The 13,751-nt window shown below is 51.3% G+C and overlaps 1 pseudogene; it reads left to right on the top strand.

The window, feature by feature from the left end:
• The first annotated feature begins 288 nt into the window (after positions 1 to 288).
• Positions 289 to 13,751, top strand: part of LOC113219816 — a 48,452-nt pseudogene continuing 34,989 nt past the window's right edge.

Raw genomic sequence — 13,751 nt, 5'->3', positions numbered from 1 at the left:
TCTGTGGAAGATTTGTAGGTTCGACTTTTGTCAAGAGGACAAAACTGGCACCTGAAGGTCTGGAAAATTCTGCCCAAATTCACCTCCACTAAGGCATCCAGTAGCCTTTGCGATTCCCTAATCTTTTCTCTATGCGGCACACCCACAGCCTCAAAGATCCCTGGCAGGACAGGCGAATAAGCCCTTCGAAGGGAACCTGGTTGAGGCGAGCCCTGGCTCCTGGAGGGGTGAGGTGGCTCTCGGTGAGCCCCCAGCCCCGCATGTGTGCCTTCTCAAGACCCAGCAGCCATGGCCCATTACAAGACCGAGCAGGATGACTGGCTGATCGTCTGCCTGAAGTATTTACTCCTTGTCCTCAACTTCTGCTTCTGGATGAGTGAATTCTGCACACACATCCCGTTTCCTGAGCACTGAATGAGTCTAGCCACCTTTGTTTTTTGTGAGTCACCACTTTGAAGTTGATTTCTTCCAAATCAAAGACCACCCATGGGCAAATTCTGCCTACTTGAAAGCAAATGTGTATGTTTGCTACTGAGGGGGAAGAAAAGAATCCGGTCTGCAGGTTGGCGTGGAGTCCGTACCACATGGCGTCTGAATAGAGGCACGAACATCACAATGAGCTTTGTGTTCTGGCCCCTCGGTACAAAGGCTCAGCTTCTCTCTTCCCTGCTAACTTGTTGCACAAGTGCCTTGTGGGAAATGTGGCTGCCTGAAATAGTGGCTAATAATGGCTTGTTTCCAACCAAAGCCCATTTGCCTTTCATGGTTAACATTCTCCAGGCCTAGGGCAGGGAAACAGAAGTCCTGGGAGCTCCGGCTGCTGCTGCCTGCGATGGAAATGGTCTCTATGGTGATTCCCCCCAGGAAACCTGCCTGGGTGATGTGTTCCAGAGGACCACAGCCTGTCCACTTGGGGCAATTATCTGGACCATTGAGAGCCGAATACCACCAGTTCCCAAAAATAGCCAGACACCAGAATATAAGTATTTTGTATTACAGTCTCAGTAAATTTGGGAAGGTAGAAGAGTAAGAGTGCAGGCTTTGCAGGTCACTGGACCTAGGCTCTGCCAGCTACTAATGGTGTGGCCTTGGGCAACTTAAGTTTGAGGAGCCTGTTTCCCTGCCTACAATTCAGGGATGATTGGTGTTGCATTCGATAAATGCTACATTTTGAATATCAGATGTCAAATGCCTGAAAATACCACCAAATCAACCCCTCGGATAAGGCAACCAGGTTTCCTGCTACCATGGTAAGGGAGAAGACCCTTTACAGAGTCTTAGAATCATCTCAGAAAAGCAAACGCAAATGGGATATGTCTGAGTTTTGAGCATCTTTCCTGCGGGGACTTGATCAGGATTGGGAAGAGCCATGACCTAGGAGTTTGGGATGGGAAGACATGGCAAGGCAAGAGCTTTTGAAGAGTCTTGGCCAAAAGACAGTCATCAGATGCTATCTATTCAAAAATGGTACAATCTGCTGTTTGTGTAAATGTTATTTGCAAAGTCCCCGAAACGAACAATAAAATTATGTGCAGCTTTTATCTTCCTGGGCAAGAGTCTCCTGTGGAATAATAAAGCTGTGTTGATGAGGACGGTAAACTGTGTGGCATAGATGGCTTAGACTCTCGGGGACAAATCCAATAGTACACTTAGGATTCCTACTGATGAGCAGTTCTTTTTAAGAATGACTATGTTTTTCCTCATCATAAAAGTCTTATGTGTCCACTACAGATCACCTCTAAAATATTGAAAAGTATACTAAGAAAATGAAAATTGTCCACATCTCCCTGTGTTAGCTTTCCAGGGCTGCTGTAGCAAAGTGCTGTAGACTGGATGGCTTTAAGCAACAGAAATTCACTCTCTCACCGTTCTGGAGGCTACAAGTCCAAAATCAGGGCATCAGCAGAGCTGTGCTTCCTCTGGAGCTTCTAGGGGAGGGACCCTTTGTCACCTGTTCCAGTTTCTGGGCGTGACTGGCAGTTCTCAGCACTCCTTGGCTTGCAGCTGCATCCCTCCAATCTCTGAGGCTTCTGCTGTCACATCCTGCTCTCCTGTGTGTCTCTGTCTTCACATGATGTCTTCGTCTTCCAAGGACACCAGTCATGTTGGATTAGGGTCCACCCTTCTGACCTCATTGTAACTTGACTACATCTGCAAAGATCTTATTTCCAAATAAGACCACGCTCACAGGTTCCAGGGGTGAGGATTTCAACCTATCTTTGAGGGGACACAGTCCAGCCCATAACACTGGCCATCCCAGGAATGACCACTGTTGACATTCCCTCTAGACTTCGCACTCATCAAAGTGAAAGATGGTAGTGACCTGCACTGTGGGAATGACAGTGGGGATAGAAATACTTGGAGTCGAGGGATTTAGGAGGCGAAATTGACAAGAAGAGGTGCCATTGGCTGGAAGAGGTGCCTGCCTGGGATATGAATCTCCTGATGGACGGTAGAGCCCTTCATTGAAACCAGAGACTGAAGAGAGAAGTTTGGAGTCAGATGGTGAGGTCAGATATAGACATGGTGACTTTTTGAGGTGCCAGGAGATCTCTGAGCAGAGATGCCCTGTAGGCAGTTAGCTTACAGGTCTGGATCTCAGGAGAGAGTCAGGCTGGCACCCCAGACTTGGGGATTGTCCCCACCCCAATGGTAGCTGCAGTCACAGAAATAGGGGAGATCCCTTAGGGAAAGCATGGAGATCGAGAGGAAACGAGAGGCAAGAAGGAGACAGACATGGGTGTCCTCACAGGTCAGGGTGAGTCTAGGGCATCCTCACAGGTCCGGGTGAGTCTGGGGTAACCCACAGTCCCAGTTTGCCCTGAACTGAGAGAGTTCCCAGGATGTGAGACTTTTAGTCTTAAACCGGGAGAGCCGCAGACAAACTGATCAGTGCTTAGTTTGATCTGGGGAGCCTGGGGCAGAACAGTCAGTGAGGTGGGAGGGAAGCCGGGGGCCCGAGAAGGTCAGCAATGTTGAGGGGTAAGCCAACATCAAGTGTTCTGAGGCCTGGAAAAGGCCACTGGGCTTAGCAACAGAGGGGCAGCTGTGGGGAAAGCACTTTCAGGAAAGTGCGGAGACGGGAGGGTAGAGAAAGTGGACTCCATGTAGGCACCACCGGCTGGGCACCAGGAGAGGGCTGGGCAGTAGCAGATGGGGCCAGAGGGTCATCGGCTCTTTCATCCCTAGGGCTGTCATGAGGTGCTCTGCCCAAATATTTGTGGAAGGTCTCAGACCTTGAGCTCCTGCCTGTGCCAAGGTGCCATAGGTGGGAATGGGCAGCAGACACAGCGACCACAGTTGGGGAGGACCCAGGGCCTGTTTGGTGTGTGCATCCTTTTGGGGTGGGAAGGAGAGTGGCCTGTGGGTGGCAGTGCATGCAGCTGCACAGCAAGTGTGTTACTGGTGCAGTTGCCAGCAAGGGGAGCTTCCTTCATGCAGCGCTCCCTGATTCCAGTTAAAAATACCCCTGCCGGGGGCCTGGCTGGCCATGGACCAGCTTCCCAGGGACCAGCTCAGCTCAGACTTCTTTCCCTGGTGGGGGATGGTTGGATTTTGAAGGTTCGGGCCTCAGTCTCCAATGCAGGGGGTCCTGGCATCCAGTCACCAAGACCTGCTGCAACCTCCTCAGGGGTAGACACTGGGCAGCCTGCTGGCCCAGTCCCTAGGGACAGAGCACCAAGTCCCTAGGAACTCACCAGAATTCCCCAGGGAGGGGGCGTTGGCCAGCGAGGATCCCTCCCAACGAGAGAAGGCTCCCTCCCACACAGACACCCCCAGCGTCCAATCACTGTCCTCCTGCCTGAGCCTGCTGAGGTGTGAGGCACAGCCCAGGGAAAACACAAGCTTCGTTTCTCCCCCAGAACAAGGTCCTCTCTAGTCTATCACCCTGCACTCTTTATCGAAACCCAGCACGGAGAGGGGAAACCTGGGTTGGCCCCATGCGGTTCTGAGCCCAGCATTTGTCAGGTGCTGTTGGATGGTCCATGTCATTATTATCCTCATTTTACAGATAGGGAACAGGCCACCCAGTTCCGAATCTCACCCAAGGTCTGACAGTGATGATAAAGCTAACACTGACACCCACGTAGTCTAATACCAGGTCAGTGACGAAAATGACAATTTAAAAATTAGGTCCACAATTTGCATGAAGCACCTAGTAAGTGCCAGATGCGGGTCTAGGCCCATAGGATCCATCAGTAAACACAGTTCCCAGTGTTCCTGGAATTTACTATGGTGAGCCTCTGTGCTTGTCCTTGCACGTACATCATCCTGTTAGCCCTCCCAGCCCTGCCTGAGGCTGCGAATTTCTCTCTTAGAGCCCTACTTTAGGAATGGGAAGCACTTTGCCTTGTCCTGGAGCTGTAGCCCAGTGCTGTCCAGCCCCAAGCCTGTGTGCTTGGCCACCAAGCTTTGCAGCCCCAGCTCTAAATCCCACACGTTCCCAGTGTCCTTGGGGCATTCATGAATTAACGAGGCAGCACGGCATGCTGGGAAGGCTCAGACTAAAGTTTGAGTTCAAATTCAGACTCCGTTATCTATTTGCCCTGGGACATTAGGTGCTACAGATTGAATTGTGTCCCCCCAAAAGTGATATGTTGAAGCCCTAACCCCCAGTGTGCCTGTATTTGGAGACAGGGAGGTAAGTAAGGCTAAATGAGTCCACAGGGAATTGGTTCTGTTCTGCTAGGATTGATGGTCTTCTAAGAACAGGAAGAGAGAGAGCGCTCTCTTTTTCTCCATAGACCAGGTGAAAACACCGCAAGAAGGCAGCCATTGCCCAGCCAGGAAGAGAGCCCCACCCAGAACAGAATCACCTTGATCTCGGACTTCCCAGCCTGCAGAACTCTGAGACAATTAATTTCCGGTGTTTAAGCCACCCAGACTGTGGCATTTTGTTACGGCAGCTTGAACTAAGACATTAGGCAAATCACTTAATCTCGCTGAGCCTGTTTTTTCATACGCTAAATGAGAACACCGATACCTGTAAGAATTAGAGGTTAATATTTAGAAAAATAGTACAATTTGTGCCACATACTTGGTGCTTAGCTATAATGCATGACTATTATGATTAGACTAATGGGCATGCCTGGTCTCTTTAACGACTTTCTCTGTCCATAGTGCTGACTTTAAGACTTTTCTGATGGTGACGCATGATATGCGTGGAAGCATAAGAAATGCTTACATGAAACATTCACAAAACTAAACTTACCCTTACAGTGCATGATGCTGTGATGGTTAATACTGAGTGTCAACTTGATTGGATTGAAGGACTGGAAGTATTGTTCCTGGGTGCGTCTGTGAGGGTGCTGCCAAAGGAGATCAACATTTGAGTCAGTGGACTGGGAGAGACGGACCCATCCTCAATGTGGGTGGGCACCGTCTAATCAGCTGCCAGCATGGCTAGAATAAAACAGGCAGAAGAACATGGAAGGACTTGACTTGCTGAGTCTTCTGGCCTTCATCTTTCTGCCATGTTGGATGCCTCCTGCCCTCGAACACGAGACTCCCAAGTTCTTCAGCTTTTGGACTCTTGGACTTACACCAGTGGTTTGCCAGGGGCTTTTGGGCCTTTGGACACAGCCTGAAGGCTGCACTGTCGTCTTCCCCACTTTTGAGGTTTTGGGACTCGGACTGGTCCACCACTTGCTTCCTTGCTCCTCAGCTTGCAGATGACCTGTCGTGGGACTTTACCTTGTGATCCTGTGAGTCGATTCTCCTTAATCAACTCCCTTTCATACATACGTAGATCCTGTTAGTTCTGCCCATCTAGAAAACCGTAACACAGACGCACACTGATATTTTCTCTACTATTTTAACTCACTCTTTTTAGTGCAGGTTACAACCCACTAAATTTGTTTTATCACCCAAATGGGTCACATTCCAAAGTTTGCAAAACATGGAGCAGGATTCAGGTGGCAATCCTTCCCCGTCACCCTATCTCTGACTCCCACCGCCCCACCCCACCTAGGGTTTCAGTTAACCCACTGTTTATGGGATGATCCTGCTGAGCAGGGGAGGAACCAAAATGCCAACACTTTCATGCCTCTTTCACGACCCTAAAAAGAAAAATGTGGCCCAGGCTTTCCTAGGCAGCCACCTAGGAGATGCGTTTCTTTCCCCTCCCTTTTCCTCCACGGCTCCCTGCAGCTCCCATTACCCCTGCAATGTTTTTCTCTAATTTATTATTTTAATTAGCTGCTTGGCTGTGTTCATAATCAAAACTTTTCCAGCCTCCCAGGAGCTCTGCCAGGCAATGGGAAGCACTCCGTGACTGGAGAGCCTGCCTCTGCTCCTGAAGCAGAGACCTTGCTCCTTCCCAGGGCGCCAGGAGGGCTCAGCCTACAGGGAACCGTGGGAGCCCTTAAAGGAGGCATGGGACCAAGACAGGTGGCAGAGAAGATGAAGGACGGAGCCCGGCAGGGGAATGAGGTGGCTTGGGAGCATCACTTCAGAATCCAGGGAGGCCCTGGTGGGGCCTTCAGCTCACCTCTTTGCCAGAGCTAGAAAGCCCTTCACCTCCGACAGCATCACCCCATTGAATATAGCCTCTGCCCCCTTCCTGGGCTTGCCATCTGAGGAAAAACAGGTGAGGGACCCGGTAGCTGGTTTCTCTGCTACACCACTTCTTGAGATGCTGAATGGCATGGGACTCCCCACAGCCTTCGGGGCACCTCTACCCCTCTTGGCTGTCAGGGTCTGCTGGAGGACAGGGCCATGGCTGAGGGGTGTATTAGTCCATTCTCATGCTCCTATGAAGAAATACATGAGACTGGGTTATTTATAAAGAAAAGAGGGGGCCGGGTGCGGTGGCTCAAGCCTGTAATCCCAGCACTTTGGGAGGCCGAGACGGGCGGATCACGAGGTCAGGAGATCAAGACCATCCTGGCTAACACGGTGAAACCCCGTCTCTACTAAAAATACAAAAAAAACTAGCCGGGCGAGGTGGCTGGCGCCTGTAGTCCCAGCTACTCGGGAGGCTGAGGCAGGAGAATGGCGGGAACCCGGGAGGCGGAGCTTGCAGTGAGCTGAGATCCGGCCACCGCACTCCAGCCTGGGCGACAGGGCGAGACTCCGTCTCAACAACAAAAAAAAAAAAAAAAAGAAAAGAGGTTTAATTGACTCATGGTTCAGCATGGCTAGTGAGGCCTCAGGAAACTTACAATCATGGTGGAAGGAGAAGCAAACAAGGTGGCAGGAGAGAGAGAAGTGCCAAGCAAAGGGGGAAAAGCCCCTTACAAAACCATCAGATCTCGTGAGAAGTCACTCATGAGAACAGCATGGAGGGCCCGCCCCCATGACTCAGTCACCCCCCACCAGGTCCCACCCACGACACGGGGATTATGGGAACTACAGTCCAAGTGGAGATTTGGGTGGGGACACAGCCAAACCATATCAAGAGGGATGTGCATTCGGTCTGCTCAGGGCCGTGGCGAGTGAGACAAGTCAGGACGAAGCTGTGGTCACCCCTCCTAGCAGCTCTTCGGTAGCTCAGGGACTCTAGATCTGCCATAGCCCAGGCACCGCACAACTGGCTTCCTGGGCCAAGCAGCTTCGTGTGGGTCCGTAGCCCAATTGGTAAAATGGACACTAAACTGAGCATTAGTATTCTTGAGTTCTAGGCTCCATGCTTCCCCTGGCTAGCTGTGTGACTGTGGAAAAGTCACTTTTCTCTGGACCTTAGTTTCTCCATCCAGAATATAAAAGGGGTTGAACTCAATTTCCTCCTCCCTTCCTTCCTCTCTCCCTCCCTTCCTTCCTTCCTTCTTTCTTCCCTCCCACATCTAGGACTCCATTGAAGATACTAAGATGAATAAGGTTTAATCAAGAGGCTAAAAGAGGAGACACAAGGTAGCAAATAAAACAAATAGGCAGTGATGAGTGTAATTACAGAAACATATGCAAGACATGGAGCTGGTACAGAGGACAGAATGGTTTGCTGAGGGTGGGGTAGGGAGAGACAGCTCCAAGGAAGGTTTCCCCTGGGTACTGAGCTGGGTTTGGAAGGTGATTTTATGTCCCTTTCCAGCTCCACCCCTCGGTATGTCCCATGAGATTCTGCTCTTGTTATAAGGGTAGCTGGGATTGGGGAAGAGAGGGAAGCAGTGCTCTGATTTATTTTATCAAGTGCTCTTTAAAACCAGAGAACCAAGAAAAGAATGCCTCAAAGTGGAAAATGGTCCTTAGCATGACTAGCCTGTCCTTGAAGATTCAGTCAAACCAAGGCGACAGCAGCATGGACAGAGCCGGGAGAAACGCCCGCCTGGTGCTCAGAAAAAGGTCCCTCACGAGCAGGGTGAGCAATGGTGCCTGATGCACGCTTGCCTGTACCGTCCTGGAGAGCTCGGAAGCTCGGGTGTGGCACTGAGGTGCCATCTACCCTGCATGTGAGTGCCAGGCTCAGCAGTGCACTATTGGGACTGCAGCTGACCCTTCTGATGTGGGAACAAGGTACCATTCTTTAAAAGCAACCGAGTCTTGCTCAGACGTGGTCTCCCAGTCCTCTCCTGAGCCCCAGGCTGTTTGCCGGCCCCCCTCCCTGAAATTAGACCCATTCTCCTCTCTTTCTAATGGAAATCACCCTGGTGATAGCTGGGCCTTTCCACCTGTCACTGGCCTGCGACTTAAGGGCAAGGGCAGCGTCAGGTGTAGGCCCCACTATGGCCGGAGAGCCTGGCATCCTCATAGCAAGTGCACAGTGGGTTTGGGTTGAAAGAAAGAACGAGAATAGCCAAGTATTGGTCTGGCATGAAGATCCTTTCCAGGGGCTTCTTCCTAATGACCCAGAGGAAAGCCCATTGCCCTTGGGGACTGCTGGCAATTTGCAGACAGCCCCTCTAAAAATAAAAATGGCCATAAAACAGGGAAGGGGATACTCATTGCTGTCCCAGGAGCTTGGCAGACAGAGAGGAGTGAGGGGAGCAGGTGCTGCTATTTCCAAAGCCCCCTACAAAGCCCCATTCACCGAGTCCCACACTCACGTGGGCGGCTCCCAGGTGCCAGGTGGTATGCTGGGCCCAGGGTTCTGAGCGGAGTCGGGGGAGTCGGGGGAGTCTCCCACCGCCGTGCCAAGGGCTGCTGTGAGGTGAACAGTGCCATAGGCGTGCGGGAGAGGGACGAGCTCACCTGCCCAGCACGGTCGGAGCAGGTGCCGAGCTGGAGATGGGGCTTAACGGGTGAATAGGAATTCAGTGGAAACAGAAAGGTAAAGAGAACAATGTGAGCAGGTTGGGAAGGGACAGGAGAGAGCCTCTCAGAGGCCCGGCGTTTGGTTAACTTACCCAAATCCACACCGTGAAGTCCAAGCCATAAACAGAACAGCTTGGACTCAGGCACTGGCACTTCATCCCAGAGTTCACCCTCTTCACCACTCTACTATTGCTGCCATAGTTAGTGGGTATCCACAGTGTTTACAAGAAAAGCAACTACTTTGTTCACGGCGATTAAAGCCTAGGTGTGGAGGAAGGAAAGCAGAGGAAGATGAAGCCAAAAATAGGTTAAGGCCAGACACATAAGAGCCCTGAGGCCATGCAAAGAGTCTGGGCTTGGGGCTGTGGGTGTTGGAACCCGTGGGGATTGTTCAGCAGGAGGTGCCTTGGGGCACACTGCGCCAGCCTGCAGGTAGAGCCGGAGCTGGGAGCTGATGGTGGGGAGATGGAGACAGGTTTGAGAGCAGAGGGGAATTGGCTGTCGTTGAGAGGAGAGGAAGGAGTCAGTAGTGACCCTGAGGTGTCTGGTCTGGTCTAGGGTGGATGGTGATGGTGCCATTGACCAGACTGACCTGGAAGGAGAGGTATGGATGATGTGTGTGGTTCCCAATGGGGGATCTCCTGTCCAGGCCAAAAACCTTTTCAGTCCAGCGTGATGCTTGGCTCGTAGTAGCAAACATCAAATAAATGAACTATTCTATCAGCCAGTGCATTTCTGCCTCCCACACCATGGGCTCCCCCTGCCCAACCCCAGGCCTGAAGGTGGAGAACTCCCCTGCCCAGGGAATCCTTCTTTACTGGGAGTCCCATGGTCCTGGCTCCTGCCCCACCCCATCCTCCCCTGAGCTCTCAGCACAGAAGCCCTAGCTAGCAGGACAAAGAAAAATCCTATATTTACTGTTAGGCTGCTGCCTGCTTTCCTTCAGGCCTGCTGCCGTATTTCTATCCAGCCCTGGGGATGTGCAGCAGTTGAAGCTAACACTTCTCCCCACGATGACCTGAGCCACACTTTGGCAATGTTTCTCTCCTATAAATGGGAAGTTCCTAAAATGACACGGCATGGGTGACCTGCTCCGCCGCTACTGGTCTGCTCGCGTCCTCATTGCCTGGCTTCACCCTATGCAGGGTTTGCTGGCTAATCGGCCACAGGCTATGGCTTTGAGAAATGCAGTTAATACTCCACAGAAAACCAACCCAGTTTCTACAAAGAGCCAAATTCTGTTGAATCAACTCTACGCCAATGGTTGTTAAAACCGCTCACTAGGGTCAGCTCTCTCCCTGCCCCACTAGTCTTCCACTGCTCTCTGTTGAACTGGCCAGTTTCCAAGTGGTTTGAGTGACAGCCATGAGCCACTGGTCCAGAAGCATCTTGCTGGCGGTGTCTTGTCAGAATATTGTTGCCCAATAGTAACAGGGATAGTTTAACCATGTGGAAGGGACCTCAGAGGTATTCCCATCCAGTGCCACCAATTTGCAGATGAAGAGACTGAGGCTTTGAGAGGCCAACTGTCTGTCCGCAGTCACATACCCAGTCAAGGGCACAGCCAGGACTGGCACACAGACATGCCAACTTCCGCCCTCCCGTGGCAGCCTCTGGTGACCCATTCCAACAGTGAGCAGTTTCCCTCCTCTTGCTCAGAGGAAAGCTTGCTTTCTAAAGAGCCAACCACGTCCCCGGCAGGAGCTTCCCGGAGGACTTGCAGCGCTCTGGCTCCTGCAGACCCCTGGCTACTAGCTGACCCTAGTGAGCGGTTTTAACAACCATTGGCGTAGAGTTGATTCAACAGAATTTGGCTCTTTGTAGAAACTGGGTTGGTTTTCTGTGGAGTATTAACTGCATTTCTCAAAGCCATAACCAGGCCCCGTTGATTCAGACTCATCTCCTGATTTCTTCTGGACAGCAATGCATGTGGATTTGTTGTTCTCTAGACCTTAATCAGGGAAGTGTGTCCCTCCAGACCCCCTCCAGACCCTGCCCCATGGCCCAGGATCCGGTGTCACTTTGCAAGCTTTGCAAGATCCCAGCCCCATTTGCGTGGCCGGCAGGTGCCCTGGCAGAGAGCAGGCCTCCGTCGGCCGGATCAAGAGTGCTCCTCTCCAGGGCTGCATTTCTCATAGCCTCCAACTGCCCTGGGAGCCACGGTTTGTTCCTTTCTTGCATAATCTGATTTTTGCCCCTTTAGAGGAAAATTCTGTTCCTCGGGATTACCCCACTTTCTACCTTAAAGCTTCTGCCAAAGCAAACACCCTAACAAACAGACGGAGGGAAAGGATGGGGTTCAGGTCCTGAACAAATCTCAGTAGCACTCCAGGCAACTCCTCCCAGGGGAGGGAACCGGGAGCTTCAAGGGGCCGTTCCTGGGACTGAGCCACCAGGAAGCCGCTGTGTTCTGCGAGGCTCAGCACAGCGCCACCAACTGGGAAGAGGAGGGCAGGACGCCTGGACCCCATTCATTAATTCTAGGCAATGGTTCTCAGCTAGGATCACTCCGGAACTTCATAAAAAATTCATGCGTGGGTCCCACTCCCACAGACACGGATGGGCCTGCAGTGGAGCCTGGGTTTTTCATAGTCTCCCAGGTGACTGTACAGCCAGGTCTTAGGGCGCCATAGGGGTGGAGGAGGCCTGGAGACCGTCAAGGCCAGAGCTCATTAGGGAGTGCAAAATAGACTTCAGCCCCGGCCCCCAGGGTGTTATTTCATGTGGATGACCATTTCTCTGGGCGAAGGATACAAAGCTCTCGGTGAGTTTCTGTGTCTTCCAACAGATTGTCACCAGACCGGTCCAAACGTATGCCTTTTGGTGGCCCCAGACCCATATGCTCAGCCCCCACTCTGGTTTGAGGGACAGGCTTAAGAAGCCTAACGGATCACGGATAATGCGAGTATTTCTATAAAGAGGCTATTCTCATGAAAAGCCAAGATTCTTGGCATTTTGCTGGAGTTAGATCAACTCAGTGTGGTCACGTTGACTGTCTCATGTTGTTCAGAATCTCTTCCTGGCACTATATGTGCCTTGGATTAATAAAAAATGAGAAGTGAATTATTACTTAATTAATGCACTTTGTTTGATACGCAAAAACCCTCAAAACATAAAATCCGTGGGAAAAAATAATCAAACGGTCCTTAGTAGTTACAGGCTGGGAACCCCTGGTCTAATATAACTCACTCCCTTTTTCCAGAGGTGAAGAAACTGAGGCCTGGAGAGGCTCAGGGACTCTCTTTAGGTCACAGAGCTGGTTACACACAGTTGGGACCCACACCCAAACCTTCCAGGCATGCTGTCGAGGGTCCGAAGAATTCTGTCCAGGATATTTTGCTGGAACCCAGACGCAGGCAGTCCCTCACTGGTCATGGAGGTTGTATGGGCCACAGAGGACGCTCACCCACAGAGAATTTTCAAACCCGTTGTATTCCAGGATTTCACTGAATCCAAGCTATCAGTTGTAAGATACACTGTTGTTTTTCTGTATCACCAAGAAAAAGCACTGCCAAGTGTAATTGTAAGATGCCATCAATCGTAAGATGTGCCCCAATTTTAGAGATGTTAAAATGTGAGAAAAAATGGGCATGATGGAATTGAAAAATTACGACCTGTTAGCCTCTCCCGTTCCATTTGCTGCAGGCTGGGTGGTGCCTGGAGGGACCCATGGAGATAAAATGGCACTTTGAAGAAATCATGTCTATTAAAAACGTAAAAGTAGGTAGAGAAGCAGGCCCAGCCCACTCTGTGGGATCCAAGGACAGAGTCCTGGATTTGCCCTCAAATAACTGGGTTTGCACCTCCATTCTGAAAGCCTCTAATGGTGTCATCTTGGGCACATTCTTATTCTCTCCAAGCCTCAATTTTCTTATCTGCAAGACAAGGATAGCCTGTCCCCTCCTGCCCAGCCCCATCCTCACAGAGCTGTTGCAAAGCTCAGAAAAGAAAATAGCAAAATGGTAAAATACTTGCAAGTTGAGTAATGTAGGTGCCTATTCATTGCTAAGGATCACCTCCCATTTGCTCAGCCAAGGTCCGTGACTCCTCGGAACAGAGAACTGGGAAGTGACAGCGTGGGTTATACAGAGAGTTTTCCTGGGGCAGATGGGAGACAACTTGCAGGAAAAAGCATTAGGGGGTGTGAACACAGCCCAGAGGGCTTCTCTAGCTTTGGCTACACCCAAGACCCCTTGAGGAAGCATCTACTGCCCATCAGAGGAAATGGACCCGTCCCTAAATGGGGAGCAGAGAGACTGGGAGACAGACGTCCACCTTCCCAGGAGCGAATTGATTTGTTTTTCTAAGACCACCAGAGCGGGCACAAAAGAACCAGCGAGTAGGCAAGTGTAGGAGCAAAACTGCACATTTATTTTTGGTCACCTAAGGTGTGGGGAAAAGGTCTGTCAGCCTCTGGCAAAGAAGGCCAGCAGAGTCCCCCCGTGGGGCTCTCCGACGGAGTTCCTGCAGTCCCGACATCCCGACAGGAGTGAGAGACTCAGGAAGGCCGCCTGGCGCGCTGGCCGAGAGCAGCTTTTCTAGGAGTGGGAGGGCAATAGGCG

This window comes from Piliocolobus tephrosceles, chromosome 10, assembly GCF_002776525.5.
Source record: "Piliocolobus tephrosceles isolate RC106 chromosome 10, ASM277652v3, whole genome shotgun sequence".
NCBI classification, from domain to species: domain Eukaryota; kingdom Metazoa; phylum Chordata; class Mammalia; order Primates; family Cercopithecidae; genus Piliocolobus; species Piliocolobus tephrosceles.
This window is presented reverse-complemented; position numbering and strand designations above follow the sequence as displayed.